This window comes from Schistocerca piceifrons, chromosome 2, assembly GCF_021461385.2.
Source record: "Schistocerca piceifrons isolate TAMUIC-IGC-003096 chromosome 2, iqSchPice1.1, whole genome shotgun sequence".
Taxonomy (NCBI): Eukaryota; Metazoa; Arthropoda; class Insecta; order Orthoptera; family Acrididae; genus Schistocerca; species Schistocerca piceifrons.
In genome coordinates this window covers 772,904,053-772,917,390 of record NC_060139.1, presented here as the reverse complement: position 1 = coordinate 772,917,390, position 13,338 = coordinate 772,904,053, and positions in this window count along the sequence as shown.

Here is a 13,338-nt window from a genome sequence, read left to right as displayed (position 1 = left end):
TCCGCGAGGGACAACAGCACGACGACACGGCGGACGCATTTAGTTCAGAAGGTAAGTAGCAGTTATTTGGAGAACTAATGACGTTCAACTGCTTCCTCTGTCGGCTTAAATTATAAGGCGCTCCCCACAGCCATTCAGCGCCGCATTACTTTTTGTATTGCCCGTGGACGTAGCATGTCGCGTTGACATTAACAGCCGGGGCGCAGCTACGCCGGGGGGACAAAGATTAGAACTCGAGATGTGCCTGCCGTCAAAAGGGACGACCACCGTGGGAAAACGTCCGAAGCTGTGCTAATGTCGTGCAATTGCAGCACAGATGTACTGCCGGGTCTTGGGAGATGTCAACGTCCCATTCTTACGCCGAGGGCCAGCTGTGAAGTACGTCTTTAGATAGAGCAGAAAATTACACACAGCGTGACACTGCAGCTTTTCATTAAGGAGACTATCGCTCTGTTATAATGATTTTTGAGGGAAAACAGAACTGTCGCATGCGACGTTCTGTCATCTGGGTCGTGCACAGTGTATCTGGGAAAGTTTCACTCCGTCCTCGTTTCCTCTTTATTAAATCAGGTTCGCATAATAACGGGACAGACCACACGCACACTCTGTCCATTCTTTATCTGAGATACTCACCTGTTCCCTGCATGTTGCGTTCTGGAAACGTATTCATTATCCGCACTATACTTTGTCCCAGCAGCGCCTGTCCTGTGAGGTACGCAGAGAAGTTTCTAAACAGTTTGGAAAGTAAGGATGAGTCGCTGGCAGATTGGTAGCGTGAGAACTGGTTGGTGCCTGCGTAATTCATCCGCCAACAACGGAAAGAGTTGGGGTATGGTAAAACACTGGATCTGTATTCAGAAGGACGACGGTTCAAATGCCCATCCAGCCACATAGTAAACGCCTTAGAGCCATCTTTTCAGACACTCTGTACGCGTTTATGCTGGTAACGCCACGTAGCGCTCTGCATGAAAATCACTGGCTGTGCTGTGTGAAGTCTGTGGCTGGTTTGCATTGCTGGAATTTGCTATTGTAGTGTTTGGCAGTTGGCTGTTAACAGCGCGTAGCGTTGCGTAGTTGGAGGTGAGCCGCAAGCAGTGGTGGATGTGGGGAGTGAAATGGCGGAGATTTGAGAGCGGATGATCTGGACGTGTGTCCATCAGAGAGAGTAAATTTTTAAGACTGGATTTCATGAACTGATATATATTATGATTTTTCAACACTATTAAGGTAAATACATTGTTTGTTTTCTATCAAAATCTTTCATTTGCTAACTATGCTGTCAGTAGTTAGTGACTTCCCGTAGTTAGAATCTTTTATTTAGATGGCAGTATTGGCGCTCGCTGTATTGCAGTAGTTCCAGTAACGAAGATTTTTGTGAGGTAAGTGATTCATGAAAGGTATGGGTTATTGTTAGTCAGGGCCATTCTTTTGTACGGATTATTGAAAGCCAGATTGCGTTGCGCTAAAAATATTGTGTGTCAGTTTAAGCAAAGTCATTTATAATTTTTCTAAGGGGACGTTTCAACTTTGTAACCGTAATGGCATCGGAACGGAGGTTGAAAGACGAAGGTTGAAACACTAAACGCCTCTTTACAAAACGGAATCATTGAGAGAGCTCGCACTGCAGTCATAATGACAAGTATCGAAATAATAAATATAAGCAAGGACTTTAGTTGGCTGTAATGTTATTTACATTAAATCGAGCGATTTGCTAATTTCGACTCCTTGTCATTGTCAAATAGTCGAAATTAGCTAATCGCACGATTAAATAAAAATCACATTACAGCCTATTACGGACCATGTTTACGTTTATTAAGCATATGGAGGCCGTGGATCTCCACAAATACAAATTTTTAAGATATCGAAATACATGACCTTAGGGTAGAAAAACAATTGAAATCCTTCTAGAAAGAAATGCCGTTCGACCTGATGGGATATCAGTACGATTTGACGTAGTGTATGCAAAAGAACTTGTGCATCTTCTAGCGGCACCGTAAAGTACAGTATATTGATGGAGCAGCAAAGTGTTCATGGTGACTGAGAGAAAAGGAAAGAAAAAAAAAGAAAAAAGTCACACTTCCAAGGAGTCTCGTCGAACAGACTCAGCAACCTCTACGCCTATATCTGTGACTTTGGTCTGTTGTAGAGTAATGGGACATTTTTATTCTCCTGGAGACTGAAACTCTCTTTTGTAAGTTTGCTTTGTACGAAGGAAAATGGGTAAAAAAAAAAACGATTGCTTTTGACCCAGAAGCATCAGATACCGGCTTCCAGATTAATGCTGTGCTCTTTGACTTCCGGGAGGCGTTCGAGACGGTTCGGCACTTCCGCCTAAAGAACAAAACACAAGGTTACGGACTGGACTCAAAGTTTCTAGCAAACATAACACACCATGTCATTCTTCGGAAATGAAAGTAACTTTGGGCATACCTCAAGAGACTGTTACAGGACCATTACTTCTCACAACGTCTGAAGTTTCATGAGACTTTTCGTAGATGATATATGCGGAGAAGTCATAACGCTAGAAAATTTTGGTGGAATGCAGGAAGACCTGCAGAGGATGGGGGCCGGTTGCTGGGTTTGACCGTTTACTCTCAACATAAAACAGTGAAGAGTGTCTCTCATAAATAGGTAGAAAGACCTGTTACTCTATGATTACACGTTTGCAACATAATATCTGGAAGCAGTTACATCAATGAAGTATCTGGGCCCGCATCTCGTGGTCGTGCGGTGGCGTTCTCGCTTCCCACGCCCGGGTTCCCGGGTTCGATTCCCGGCGGGGTCAGGGATTTTCTCTGCCTCGTGATGGCTGGGTGTTGTGTGCTGTCCTTAGGTTCGTTAGGTTTAAGTAGTTCTAAGTTCTAGGGGACTGATGACCATAGATGTTAAGTCCCATAGTGCTCAGAGCCATTTGAACCATTTTGAAGTATCTGGGAATATGTGCACTGAGTGCTTCAGAGTGGAACGGCGACATAAAACTAATCGCAGATAAGGCCGGTGCCAAACAATTTCATTCGAAGAATCCTAGGGAAGTGTAGTTTGCCTACAAAGGAGGTAGCTCATAAAACCCTCTTTCGAGCAATACTTGAATGTTGCTCGCCAGTCTGGGGTGCATACCAGATTGGATGGGCAGAAGAAACAGACAAGAACCAAAGAAGAGCAAGACGTTTCGTTACAGATTCATTTAGTAAGCACGACACGAAAAGTGTCACAGATATGCTCAGCCATCTCCAGTGTCGGACGATGCAATAAAGACGTTCTGCATCACGGTATGGTCTAATATTGAAGATACGAGAGCGTACCTTCCTAGAAGAGTCGACTAGTGTATTGTTTCCTCTTCTGCACATCCCGCGAAAAGCCTATGAAGGAGACATTCGAGTTCGCACGTAGGTTTACGATCAATTGTTCTTCCTCATTCGCGAATGTAAAAGGAAACGACGACGTGGAAACAGGTATTGATAGTATGTAAATTTAGATTTAGGGTTTACCGTGATTTTCCCAAAACACTTACGGCGAATACTTCGTGGTTCATTTGATAGGGCACTGCAGATTGCCTTTTGCTTTTGGCATTCTTCCCCAAGCTTTCCTCATCCGGCAACAGTACCACCCGCGAATAGCGAGTCTCGGGAAAGTTAACCACCTCGACTGTTCTCCGAAGAAAAATATATTCAATAGCATGTTTTGTTCACCATTAAGATTTTATTCTCTAATAACCAGAGTCGTTTCGTTTAATGATTAACGAAAATAGGATGTATTTTTATCTTCATCTGTTCACACATAGAGCAGTGTTCTTCGCCCGGTTCGGTCACTGGAAACATTTTCAGTCTCTTCCCAACATAGTTGGCATCTCTCTGGTTTTCTTCAAGAATATGACGGCAAGACCACCCGTATAGAAAATAAATGTCATAAATCAGTTAGCTGTGATGAAAGGTAAAATACGCGTGGTCTTCGCGCCAGATTCTTACAGAAAACCACAAATGCCAACTATGTTGAAACGAAACTGAAAATGTTTCCAGTGATCGAACCGGGTGAAGAACACTGCTCTGTGTGTGAACAGATGAAGATAAAAATAAATGCTATTTTCTTTAATCATTTGACGAAACGACTTTGGTTATTAGTCTCAGCGCTAGAGGGCGCGCAATTACCACGCATTGGGAATCAGCTAAGTATTCGGACAGTAGAATGCATAAGAGGCTCACCGTGACCGCTATTGGCAAAGGGCAAGGGCTTCACATCTGCTAAGATCTGGAAGTTTTAACTGATGGAGCACGGTAATGCTGCATGTCACGTCAAAAGGGCACCTGAGGCAGTTGCACCAACACGGAAGGAACCTGCAGAGCACTACATTTTCCCTTTTCTAACATGTGCTTGAGAAACCTCCGTATTTGTAATTGCTCAGCTTGTGAAGATTCAGATTATCAGAGCTAAAAACTGTACCTTCTGTGTCACGGTGACCAGTGTGCCTGCTTAGTTAAGTTCAATTTTCATTTTTTTCTTCGTAAAGTGGCCGTCGCGCATAAATTACTGAATTCAAATTGTTGTTCTTGTTATAGTGCCTGTTGTGTCACTGAAGTTCAGATTTTCTAGTATTTGGTAAAGTGACCGTTGGGCCTAATCACTGAATTCAAATTTTAATAGTTTTTAATAAGGTGGCCGCTGGGCTTAGTTGTTGAATTCAAATTGATGCTTGTTACGTTCACCCTTTTTTAATTTATTTATTTTAAAAAATGTAATTTTTGGTAAGAATGGCCTGCTACATGTGACTGTTCCAGATCTGTCTCTTTTATTGTGATCACTGGAGGTGATTAAGTGTTGTTCTAATTTTTCTTTTAATAAATGTTGTTAAGAATAATTCGCTTAATCATCATCCCTTCTACTTTCCTGTCACTCAGTTACAATTATTAGCTATCACTACAACGGCGGTTACCGTTGCTTAGGTTTCTTAATATCAAGGAGGATATTGTGAGCTTAAGAACGTCCTTACCTCTGCTTAAGACAAGCCAGATAATACCAACTATACAATGCAAATTAGTGTAACGAAGAAAACAACATTCACATACTGCATTTTTGATGACTAAAAGTAGTCATCGGCTGCACTTCGTCCTAACATCACAACCACTCCTTAAAACGTAAAACCTGCGCAGTCAGTGTCACATTTTCGTCATCAGAAATTTAGTTCTTCAGTTTCGTGTGAGCTCCGCAATACCGTTTGGATTAAAATCACATGAATGTTTATTTCTTCCACTGTTTGCGTATCTGTAACATAAGTGTAGCATCTTTTAATGTCTTTTTATAGGAAGAAATTGGGACAAATAGCAGGAATGATCTATTAATGGAACATTTCCGAAGATAAGTGTTTGTAAACTAAACATTAAATGAGTGAAGGAAATTACACAGCCTGAAATCAAAACTGTATTAAAAACGATGGTTGGTGAGGCCATCCATGTTGTAGTTTCTTAAAAAACATTGACACACTTCAGTGGAAATGTTCTGTTACGATTAGACAAAATATCATATCCTACAAACATTTAGCAGAAAGCGAAAAGAAAAAAACGCAAGTGTATTTTCAACCAGCTATAATGACCTTCAGAGAAAAATTTTGGTGGGGAGACGCACTACTTTACAGGTAAAATGGTAACTTCATCAAGAATTACGCTATTGGGCTGTCGGGCGCACTCTCCGTAACGAAACAGTCTACCCTTCCGTGCCAAATGCGCACTCGGGGTAAACGCTAACGTTGCCACCATCTGTTGGTTTCGTGGAACCGATGGGCACGTGGAGCGGTTCCTGCTCAGTTTTTTCGGACAGAAATAATAGCGACAAATGAGCCGTAAGTCTCGACTGCCACAAGGCGATACGCATTAGTGCGGGACTAACAACAAAAACGCGGCCATGATCATCCTTCATAATTCTGTTTTTGTTGGAGCTGGTTATTAGGTTGCAGCAAACGTGGAAATGTTGGCGCCGCGGGCTGGCGCTGGGCCGGAAACAGCAGTTGCTCGGCCAGCGGTGGGCGCGGAAAAAGCGTCGCCAGGGGAGCATCGCAATGTGTGGACGTCTGGCGTGTGGGCCGCATTCAGGTGTCGTGCCGGGTCACCCACTAGCTCTATTGAGCGACTACGAACGGTGCCGAACTCTATTTCTCCTACTTTAACCCGATCCAGATACTGCACAGTCCATTTACATTAATCTGAGCGTGGCGTTCGACGCCAACGTACACTACCGGCCATTAAATTTGCTACACCAAGAAGAAATGATGATAAACGGGTATTCATTGGACAAATATATTATACTAGAACTGACATGTGATTACATTTTCACGCAGTTTGGGTGCATAGATCCCGAGATATCAGTACCCAGAACAACCACCTCTGGCCGTAATAACGGCCTTGATACGCCTGGACATTGAGTCAAACACAGCTTGGGTGGCGTGTACAGGTACAACTGCCCATGCCGCTTCAACATGATATCACAGTTCATCAAGAATAGTGACTGGCGTATTGTGACGTGCCAGTTGCTCGGCCATCATTGACCAGACGTTTTCAATTGGTGAGAGATCTGGAGAATGTGCTGGCCAGGGCAGCAGTCAAACATTTTCTGTATCCAGTAAGGCCCGTACAGGGCCTGCAACATGCGGTCGTGTATTATCCTGCTGTAATGTAGAGTTTCGCAGGGATCGATTGAAGGGTAGAGCCACGGGTCGTAACACATCTGAAATGTAACGTCCACTGTTCAAAGTGCCGTCAATGCGAACAAGAGGTGACCGAGACGTATAACCAATGGCACCCCATACCATCACGCCGGGTGATACGCCAGTATGGCGATGACGAATACACGCTTCGAATGTGAGTTCACCGCGATGTTGCCAAACACGGATGCGATCATCATGATGCTGTAAACGGAACCTGGATTCATCAGAAAAAATTACGTTTTGCCATTCGTGCACCCAGGTTCGTCGTTGAGTACTCCTGTCTGTGATTCAGCGTCAATGGTGACCGCAGCCATGGTCTCTGAGCTGATAGTCCGTGCTGCTGCAAACGTCGTCGACTGTTCCTGGAGATGGTTGTTGTCTTCCAAACGTCCCCATCTGTTGACTCAGGGATCGAGACTTGGGTGCACGATCCGTTATAGCCATGCGGATAAGATGCCTATCATCTCGACTGCTAGTGATACGAGGCCGTTGGGATCCAGCACGGCGTTCCGTATACCCTCCTGAACCCACCGATTCCATATTCTGCTACCAGTCATTGGATCTCGACCAACGCGAGCAGCGATGTCACGATACGATAAACCGCAATCGCGATAGGCTACAATCCGACCTTTATCAAAGTCGGAAATTTGATCGTACGTATTTCTCCTCCCTACACGAGGCATCACAACAACGTGTCACCATGTAACGCCGGTCAACTGGTGTTTGTGTATGAGAAATCGGTTGGAAACTTTCCTCATGTCAGCAGATTGGCCGGCCGAAGTGGCCGAGCGGTTCTAGGCGCTACAGTCTGGAACCGCGCGACCGCTACGGTCGCGGGTTCGAATCCCGCCTCGGGCATGGATGTGTGTGATGTCCTTAGGTTAGTTAGGTTTAAGTAGTTCTAAGTTCTAGGGAACTCATGACCTTAGCAGTTAAGTCCCATAGTGCTCAGAGCCATTTGAACCATCAGCAAGTTGTAGGTGTCGCCACTGGCGCCAACCTTGTGTGAATGCTCTGAAAAGCTAATCATTTGCATATCACAGCATCTTCTTCCTGTTGGTTAAATTTCGCGTCTGTAGCACATCTTCGTGGTGTAGCAATTTTAATGGCCAATAGTGTATAATGACTTCTGACAGACGGCTGGTGGCAGCTCTTGCAGTGGAGGGGTATATAAAGCATGTCGGGGGAACGCCGCAAACAGTGCAGTCGTTGTCGTAATGAAGAAACGGAGCGCTTTATCTGCCTTAGAAAAGGGCATGATTATAGGATTTCACAATAGGGTGGAAGCATTTCCGAAATTGCTCATCTCGTAAACTGCTCGCGTGGCGTCGTGATTAAAGTATACAGTGCAATGGAAAATGGCGCTATCTAAAACCGGCGCCGAGGTAACTGCCCGTCCTGATGAACCAAGGGGCTACCAACAGTGTCTACTGAACGACCGTTCAGCGAATATTACTGCGTATGGGCCTCCCTAGTAGGCACCAGGTTCATGTACCCATCGTGACTGCTATTAATCGGCGACGCAGGCTGGCATTTTCACGTCCAGTATCGCAACTGGACGTCCATTGAGTATCGACAGATGGCCTTTTCAGATGAGAGATGGCCGTTGGCGCGTACGGCGTGAAACGTCTGAAAGCAGAGTCCCTGCGATAAACTTCGGAAGGATTCAGGCCAGAGGACGGAGCGTTATGCTCTGGGGAATGTTTCCGTGGCACTCCCTGGGTGATCTCATCATTTTGCGAGGCACAGTGCATTAGTTCAAGTGTGCATCTATCCTTGGGGACCATGTCCACCCCTACATACAGTATGTTTTTCCTCAGCACGATGCCATCTACCAGCTGGACAATGCACCGTGTCACACAGCTCGCAACTTTGTCTGCGTTGTGCGAAGCGCAACAGGATGAGTTTTCCACACACCCCTGACCACCGAACTCCCCAGATTTAAAGCCAACCGAGAATGTGTGGGACCATCTCGATTGGGCTGCTCGCGGCATGGATCCTCGACCGAGAATCCTAACGCAAATGGCCACGGAACTGGAGTCGTCACGGCTCGACATCCCTCTTGGGATTTTCCAGGCCCTCAAACATTCTCTCCCTAAGCATCTCGCGCAGCTGTCCATGCTGCAGAAGGTGGTTATTCAGGTTTCTGACAGGCGGTATCATTAGTGTGGCTCGATAATATATATCCACTACTTGTTGATTTAAGTTAACACTGGATAGTGGCTGAAGCGTACACGTGTTATAATAGATTCCTATCGCTCATGAAATTTCTCTGCTCGTCGTTTCCAAGCAACGGCATGCGCAGCGTCTCATCAGACGGCGTGGAATCGTTTGATGAGTTCAGCTGAACGCACGTGGGCTCCTGTCTGGCCTCAGTGTCTTCTGGCGTTCTGTTTAGTTGCTGGGGTCGCTCACTCAGGACGGTGGTCCGATTTGTTATGATGCCTGTGCCTGTGGTAACGGTGTGAATACACTTGAAGGATTGTTGCTTCCCTCTCTCATCGTGGTCGCGGTTTTGCGTCTCCGCAGTCGGCATGTTTTTCGTTCCTGCTGCCTTGGTTGTTAATGCTGCGCCGTCGGTATTTACTTACAGCAAAACTTTTCCATGTCAAGGAAATGGCGAACATCTTTGTTACATTTGAGACTGAGTCCTAGCCTATAATGCTGCGTAGCTTTGGCCAGCGAGAATTATAGTTCTCTTTATTTGGATCAGCATTCCGTGTTAATAGTATAAGCCCTCGCTATTTTAAACCTATTTGGAAACAGCAAATGAAAATTACATTTTAATATTGATTGCTCTGTGAAATTCTCATACCTGTGCTTTTCTTTACAAGAAATCCGCTTTTTTTTTTTTTTTTTTTTTTTTTTTTTTTTTTTTTTTTTTTTTTTTTTTTTTGTACTGTGTGCTTTCGTTTAGTGACCCAGACGTTAACACTGGCAATCGTTTTACTTTGTCTGTTCTCTTTAAATTGCTGAAGTACCTTTTTTATGTAAGATTACTGTGCGAAATATGTAGCTTTCGTTTCTTTAGTCGAAGTTGTAAAGGACTTGTGGTTATGTCGCTATAATGTTCACTATCTTTCTCTTTGTGTGTGTGCATGCGTGCGTGCGTGCGTGTGTGTGTGTGTGTGTGTGTGTGTGTGTGTGTGTGTGTGTGCGTTTCAGATTTGGAGGGAACGAGACATGTCTGAGACAAGCTGGTAGCCTGATGTCAACACAACATTTGTAATCAAATGCGTTTGTTCTCAGCTCTTTTGAGAACTTGTTGACACTGATTCTCTCACTGCTTATCGCATCTGAAATTCTTGTGTACAACGTTTAAAATTTTTGAATTATTAATGACTTTGTAGTGGATGTCCTAACACCTGCTCTGAGTCGTTTACTTTCTCAGTTTTAAAACGCCTTTGAGGCGATTAAATATTACAAGTTAGGTTCAGCACCATACCACTCCCAGGTTTAAGCTCTCTATTACTTCAATGCTGCCGGCCAGTGTGACCGAGGCGCTTCAGTCTGGAACCGCGCGACCGCTACGGTCGCAGGTTCTTATCCTGCCTCGGACATGGATTAGTTAGCTTAGTTAGGTTAGTTAGGTTAGTTAGGTTTAAGTAGTTCTAAGTTCTAGGGAACTGATGACCTCAGATGTTAAGTCTCATAGTCATCAGAGCCAGTTGAACCATTTGAACTTCAATGGTATCAACGCACGAGATCAGTGGACCGCAGTGGTGAGATATTGAAGTCGATTTCATGGACAAGTGCTCCAATACCTTGCAATTCCATTGGTTCTTTTCCCCCGTAACTACGAACGCTGAACTACTTAAATTTATTGGTCCTGCAAATTGACTACAACTGATTGTGTACACTAGGCGATCAGAAGTATCCCGACTCCGTATCGAATGTTTAATTGACCACTACATGTCATTAGAAGAGGACCCGCCACTATAATAGAAGATCAGGCTTTAACGTCCCGTCACATCGAGGCCATTAGAGGTGCAGAACAAGATCAAAGTGTGTCAAGGATGGGGGAGGAATTCAGCCGTGCCATGTCAAAGGAACCGCCTCGGCATTTGGCTGGATCGATTCAGTTCTATCATGGAGCACCTAAATCTGGATGGCCGGACGCGGATCGTTGCCCTCCCGAATCCATGTCCAGTGTGCTAATCACTGCTTCACTTCGCTCAGTCCTCCAGTATGAAAGGTGGCCGGGAGAGAAGCACTAACGACAGAACGGGGTAGGTCAGGAGAGCTCACTGACTTCGAATATCGACAACTTACTGAATGTCACCTGAGTAACAAATGCATCAGAACATTTAAACCCTTCTAAAGCTGTCCAATTCGACTGTTGGCCGCTTATGCACTTCCTATACCGCACAAACGAAATCGCAACAGCACCAGGCTAGTTAGGCAGTGATCATACTTTTTAGGGTTTTTAATTATCTATCTAGTTGGCTTTGGCTCATGTAAACCCGAATCAATTTGTTATTTCCTTATCTCTGGGGGATTTTTACTATTCTCGTGTTACCTTTTCTAAAACACAATTTGAGCGTATTTGAGATAATCCTAACCCAAGTTTGACTCTTGTTTCTGTATTGCGTCCTTCTGAGCTTTTCCTTAGCAGCCAAATTTTTTATTCCTAAAAACAATTCTCAACACCAGAACGGTGGTGCACAGACGTGCAACCAACTTCAAAGTTCGTTCCAGAAAGCAGTATCATATTTGAAGCATTCTACCATGTTTAATAACTCCTGTTCATGTGCTATGTCATTTTCAGGTGTGACTCCATTAGTTGTACGTAACTGAATAAAGTGTATGTTCTCAAACTTTAGGGACAGTTCATTTTTAGAGAACCTTTTAAAAACTTACTGAAAAACATCATAAACTATCTCTTCTGTTGCTTTCACTCTAATGGGATTTATTATGACACTAAAACAGATTTAACAGTAACCTTCCGGGTGTTCAGCAGAGTTGTTGTTCCCATTTACGCACAATATTTCGACTACCAACCAGCCGCCTTCCTCAGGCACTGCGAGGTTTGCTGTTATGTGTATGCTCTGTCTGGACTTCAACCAGACTGTGAGCTGTTATTGGTTTCACGCCCCCTATGTAACCGAGTTCGATTCCCGACGTCCGCCGAGCCCTTTGTTGCTGTTTTCGTTTAGAGAGCAAAGGCAATTTACTCAGCGTTTTCCAACTCTGGTGGATGTTATGGTCGTCCAGACTTTAGTAAATTGAGTGCTGGACGCAGGCGTTATTTAAACTGAAACCACCATCCCGGCTTATTAGGTTTTCTTGCCGTCTTTATTTCGATAGGCTCCTTGATTATTCTGTCCCAAAAACTTGGCGCTTGCTCCACGATGCTGGCCTCGTTGTGTTCCGTTTCATGATTATATTCGAGGCAGTGCTCAGCAATAATCTGCTCAATGTACGACATGAATCGTTCGCCTGGAATGAGATACAGACTCGGCTTTCGAACACCTAGACCGCCTTTAAAATTACAAGGAATTCTTTATATTTTAGTTGGAGAGGGTCTACTGACCTTTGCAGAAACTGGGCCAGCATAAGGCAGATCAGCGATGTTAGATTCTCTTCTTCGGTCTCAGTCTCGACCTGCTTCTCCGGCGTTCTTGACTTTTCCTCCATAGCCCACTCACTTTGATGCTCTGAGTATCCATTCGTTTGTAACACCAGTTTTAGGAGTTGTTATTCTCCGGCGAGGCTTTCCTCGTCTGAAAGCTTTCGAGCTGTTTGTGTCAGACTCCCTAGCGCCTAATATCTTTGTGACGGGTAATGGTGCCTCGAGGTGCGGAGATAGAGATCAATGTGTGTAGGTTTTCTGTATGCACACTGTGACCCAGGGATCCGTCCGATCTTCTCTTAACTAACACATCTAGCAAGGATAGGTGGCCCTCTTTTTCAAGTTGTATCATGAATTTTATATTGCGATGGAGAGAAACATGTGGGTTTCACCTTCGTGCATTCCAGTGGCTTCGCTTCATAGTGGTCCAGTAAAAACTCGCCACTACAGGTGATAACGGACGACCCATCGCCACGCCATCAGTTTGTTCATAATATTTTCCGTCGAACAGAAAGTAAGTTGACTTTAGAATTTGCGTAAAAAGTCCTGTGAAACAACCGTATAACTTTTCCGCGATTAGTTCCAACGAAACAGAAAATGGCACTCTGAGAAAGAGGGATACTACATCGAAACTGACAATAATATCCGTGTCCAGGATGCACAGTTAAGTAAGGCAACGTAAAAAATCGGAGGAATTATGAATGTGGTGTGCGCATTTCACCACATATTCTCCAAGTATGGGTTCGAGGTATTTAGCCCACTAGTAAGTACGTGCACCAGTATTTACTAACTATCGGGTTACAAGAGTACCCGTCTGCCTTAGAAAGTCCACATTATCGTGGTGGCACAGCTGCTCGTATTTTAAGACCCTTAATATTTTACATGGGAAGCCTGACTCATTGAGAAGACTCAACGTCTTCCTCTCGATTTTATTCGCAGGATCGATATCTATCTATCTGACTGCAACGTCATTCAAAAGATCGAATATCTTCCCTTGTAGTCCACACGAGACGGCAGAATCATAGCGTCGCCTTTGTCGGCTGATACAACTACACTTACCTTGCCTTCCCACAGC